Here is a 5,304-nt window from a genome sequence, read left to right on the forward strand (position 1 = left end):
TTCATTTTACCTAGGTTGGCTCTAATATGCTAACTTAGAGCTTATATGCTTAGTTTCCTATAGGTTAGCTCCAAAATAACTTATGTTAGCACAAAATGATCAATTTTACATAATAAGCTGGTAGTCTTCTTCTTATTCTTCTTATTTTCCAAAATGACATAGGTTAGCTTCATTTTACCTAAGTTGGCTCTAATATGCTAACTTAGAGCTTATATGCTTAGTTTCCTATAGGTTAGCTCCAAAATTACTTACGTTAGCACAAAATGATCAAGTTTACATAATAAGCTTATAGTCTTCTTCTTATTCTTCTTCTTTTCCAAAATGACATAGGTTAGCTTCATTTTACCTAAGTTGGCTCTAATAAGCTTATAGTCTCCTTCTTATTCTTCTTCTAGTATTCTTCTAGTGTTCTTCTTCTTCTAGTATTCTTCTAGTCTTCTTCTTCTTCTTCTTCTTCTTCTTCTTCTTCTTCTTCTTCTTCTTCTAACTTCTTGTTTATCATTTTGCAGATTTGATTTAATTCACGGAAGCTTGCATGGATTGTGTGCTTCTTTTCCATTTGTGTTTTTGTTTTGTATCAATGTGAAACTTTTGTGAATTGATGGATAACGGTGTTGGATGATGAACAATGTGAAACTTTTGTAATATGTAACGATGGAACTATGTGTTGGCTATGTATGTATATATGATGAAACTTGTGTGTTGGATATGCTTGTTGTATATATATGTGTTGGATATCTCATATGTGAAATAGTGACCTGAGATTAAGAAAAAAACGAATTTTTTAAAAAAAAATGTTACTAATGGCACACTTCCATGTGATGCGCCATTAGTATACCAGATACTAATGGCGCACCTGTGGGATACTAATGGCCCACCTGTGGTGCGCCATTAGTACCTGTGGTGCGCCATTACTAAAATATACTAGTGATGTGGTACTAGTGACGCAACAGTAGTGCGCCATTAGTAGGCAAAACTGATGCGTCACTAGTAGCCCTTTTCCTAGTAGTGACATAACCAAGTCTTAGTCGACTAACATTTAGCAAGACTGATTGGGTTTAGTACACCCACCTTATTACTAAAATGTGAAGGTCCTCTCAAATATTGAGCCTAATTTTGGCTACAAATTTTACTAGTAACAAATAGCGACTTAAATGCCATACAAATATAGCATTGGAAACTTTTTTTCCAAAAGCAAATCTGGTCGCTTACTTTTCTGCCATACAGCTCATATTTTGTGAGTCAAATTGTGATCAAAATTAGGCTCCAATTCAGAAGGGCCTCGCATTTCAGAAACGAGGGAGAGTACCATATATACTGATTGCTACTTTACGTGCAGACCCCTCAATGTAATACACTACTAAATGTAGAGAAGGAAAAGAATCCACTACTTAACCTCCTGAACTATAACTATAGTGGTCGACTTAATCCACACAGGGGTTAGGGAGGACACGGGATTGCACGGCAGTAAAGCCATCTAACTGCACTGGATACGGGAAATCAGATCGACCCCAGGCCTGGGTGTTTCTCACTGGAGGAACGTTTGGGACCAAATAATCCTTGCTTGATCTCATAGGTCCATACTCACGTGGAATTAAAAGCTAGCTGCATGTGTCTGTAGTGTAGATGTGTAGGTCTTGGCTATCAAGACATACAGCTCAGCCCACTTCACCTCCTCCTTATCTCTTCCACACGGCAAGATCTATCAAGATCTGCAGCCATCAAGGCCTCATACATCCACATTGCTGTATGTGGCAGTGGTATGCAGGGCCATCAAGCTCTACAGCTCAGCTCCCCTCCTCTTGTCTTTGACACGGATAAGAATGTCAAATGGATGATCTACCCTTTTCGACGCTCGCGTTTTAATGAGCCAACGCCATTCCACAGAAGAGGGGAGGGGGGGGGGGCATGTCCGTGATTCGAACCTAATAGATTCATGAAGTGCCTTCAGCAGGTTTTGTATTCGCCGCGGTCGACAATCTGACTCTTCAAGAGTGAAAACATTCTCCTCATAGCACAGTTAGCATACAGATACAGGTAAGGATTGAAACCAATCACACACTGTCACTACAATGGGATTGGCTAACACACTGTCACTACAATGGGACTATTCAGACATCTTTATCTTTTACTTCTTTTACTCCTATAAAATACTCATTTGGTGATGATGATGTGCCTGCAATCCATCATTTCTGACCAACAGATCTGCATCTAACGATTGTGATGTAAGTTGTGGCATTTTTGCAACAAGACCCCACTTCTCTACTCCAATTTGCAGAAACCCCTTGGTATCTTGAAACCAACCACATCCCTCTCTTACCTCATCAAAATAGCCACGAGAAATATATTTTGATTGAAACCTAATAGGAGTATATTTTTAGTGATATATATACCAAAACTAGAGTGTTTATCTTTCAAGTTTGTGAACATGTATTATTCTACTTTGGATCCGTTGCAACGCACGGGCACATTGCTAGCTAGTAACAACCATGGTTTTGGGTACCAGGCGGTAAATTCGGTTACCGCCCGGTAACCGCGTTTCCCGATACCCCATGATAATTCTGTATCTCGAGCAAAAAAAATAGAACTTTTTGAATTTAAACTTCTAAGTTCTAGTTAAATTAGGCATAGCTCTAGCACAAGCACAATCTTGTTCTTGTCCAAGTGGCAAGGATCCTTGTCCAGCAACAGCGCGTCATGTGTTCGGGGTCAGCCGGCTGCACTTTTTCCTTTTTGATTTTTGAAGAATGCACGCCACACTGTATGCTGTAATTTCTACAGAAAATATGTGCGTGCAAGGGTCGAACTAGCGACCTGCAAGTGCGTGAGTGGAGCAGACCTGTTCACCACTGCGCTAGTACCAGTGCACAGCACATTTGGTGTTCAAAATATATGTATTATGGTCTTAAAAAATTTTGAATTCAAATTTCAATTCAAAATTCGCTCGAATTTTTTTTCGGTATTTCGTGGTTACCGTGGTAACCGAGTTTACCGCCCCCCCTCGAGAAAAATATTCCATTCGGAATCCAAAACCTTGGTAACAACTAACAAGGCAGTGCACTCAGTAGACAGTGCAGTAAACAGTAAGTACCTAAGGGCTTCCTCTGTGAAGTTAGTAGCATCGGAGCAGGAGAGCCAACTAATGTGGCAGGAAGCTCAAGCACATGTTTTCTCAAAACAAAAAATCAGACTTAATATCTAAAAATGGAGATGTACACAACATGGAAATCCAATAGAACGCTTATAGTATAAGATGGTAAAAAAAAATAGGAGCTAGCCAGAAAAGATTTAAGTATAACGTTATGAAAATTGATCTGGTATATTAACTGTTGTAGGATACTGTTCTCCTATGGAAAGCACACATAAGACATAACAGAGCAAAAACAAATGCAGGCGAGACAATATCTTTAGGTTGCCGCTGTCTTTTTATTTTCCTCTCCAGGCATGCTTCTGTTTTGTCGAACCTAAAGCAGGACCACTGTCTTTAGGTTCTCCTTTGCATGTACTCCCCCTGTCCCTCAATATAAGATGTTTTTGCAGTTCAATTTTGAAAGCACATCTTTTGCTTGGACACACCCAGAACCAAAAGTTCAAAGTGAATTTCAAAGTATAAATCAGGCAGATATTCTAAATAGAAGGTCCTTACCAAATCTCCAGGAACCATCAGTACATTTCCCAGTAAAATAACTCCATGTCCATTTTGAAGAGTTATATTCAAATCTGTCAGACAACTCATAAGCACAGCAGTAAGGGCACGTTCGGTGTCACTCCGCTCTCCGCTCCACGGCTCCGCTCCCGGAGCGGACGGAGCTGTAGTTAAAAATCTTGGAGCGAGCAAAAAGCTGCTCCGCAGATCCTAGGATTTTAAGGAGCTGGTCGATTGCCGAATGGATCTTAAGTGATTATGTTTTTCATCTCTTGAAAACTGATTGTAATGATCCATTCTAAATAATTTCACATAATTCATTTAACAAAGATAGCTAAAGCATAAAAACTAGAACTAGAACAAGACTTTTATGTTTAAGTAAAATCGAAACGTAAAAAGAGAGGCTTCAACAGAAAAGAAATGTGTTCTGTTTTCAAGAAAAAGAACGCACTGGCACAAGTAACAGAAGTCAATACTATCCATTGGCAAACAAAATAAATATAAACATTGTAAAGAAGTAAATGGCATTCATATAAGAAAAGAAGGACCTCAAGCTCTTCCTCAGCTTTACGCTTACAAGCTGTAGTTTCTGTTTGTCCCAGATTACTCCCAGGGATATGCTCCAGCGATAATATTTGACCTGAAACAGTTAAATCTTTCTGATTTGTCTTCACTTGATGAGATGCCATTCGGTGAACTCCATTAGATACTGTTAGAAGAGCTGAAGAGGAAACAGTGTGATTATTTAAAGCAACCTCGGCAGGTTTCTGAAGTGAACTATATATAAATAAGAGTCCAGTCGATTTGCAGGTGGAAGAACAACAGTTGAATTGGGAACCATTCAACCATTCAACATGCACCCTGTCAATTTAAAAATATCATACGCGGCATGCTTCTCAGCAACAGTTGTACTTTGTAGATAGTTCCCCAGAAGTCGCCATTAAACCAGTTCTGCATGGTGATTTGTGTACACTTCGGAAATATGGCTAGTTTCTTCACCGGCAAAGTAAAAGCCACTGTAGAATTTCTTTCAGCAGACGAGGATCTGAAAGAAGTTGCCTGGCATCACTGGGCACACCTACTGCTTGAGCGTCAGTGGAAACTGTATGCCTTTAAAACTGCGCGGACTTCTTTGCCAGCTGTTCTGGAAGCTGAGCTTCTTGAGTATGGGTGATCCCAGTTCTCCAAACCCCATAAAGTAAAAACAATGGAATGGCCTTGAGTAGTCTAAGAAATCACTAGGATTAGGGCGTACAAGAACCTTCTCACGTGAAGATTGCTCCAGCTGAATCAACAAGGAAAACATATATTAGAACACAGTTCTTATAAGATTCAGAAAATGGATATGGCTCAAGCAAAGCTTTCCAGTCTGCTATCATTTCATCTACTGCCTACAGCTAGTCATTGAATTGAACTGACATTAAAAGCACAATAAATAAATAGCAGCTTTTTTTAGAGTAACAACACTTTATTCAGATAGAAACATTGGTACACAGATTTTCCTTGATAAGGTCAGGGATTACACCACGATAGAGTTTTTTGGGGGGGAGGAAAACGGGAGGGGAGATTCCTACCTACAGATTTTTATAGAAAAAACATAAGCAAAACACTTACTGGGGAAATAGTTCTTACAAAACATGGTATGTAACAGGAGAGAA

Source organism: Triticum dicoccoides, chromosome 2A (genome assembly GCF_002162155.2).
Source record: "Triticum dicoccoides isolate Atlit2015 ecotype Zavitan chromosome 2A, WEW_v2.0, whole genome shotgun sequence".
Classification (NCBI taxonomy): domain Eukaryota; kingdom Viridiplantae; phylum Streptophyta; class Magnoliopsida; order Poales; family Poaceae; genus Triticum; species Triticum dicoccoides.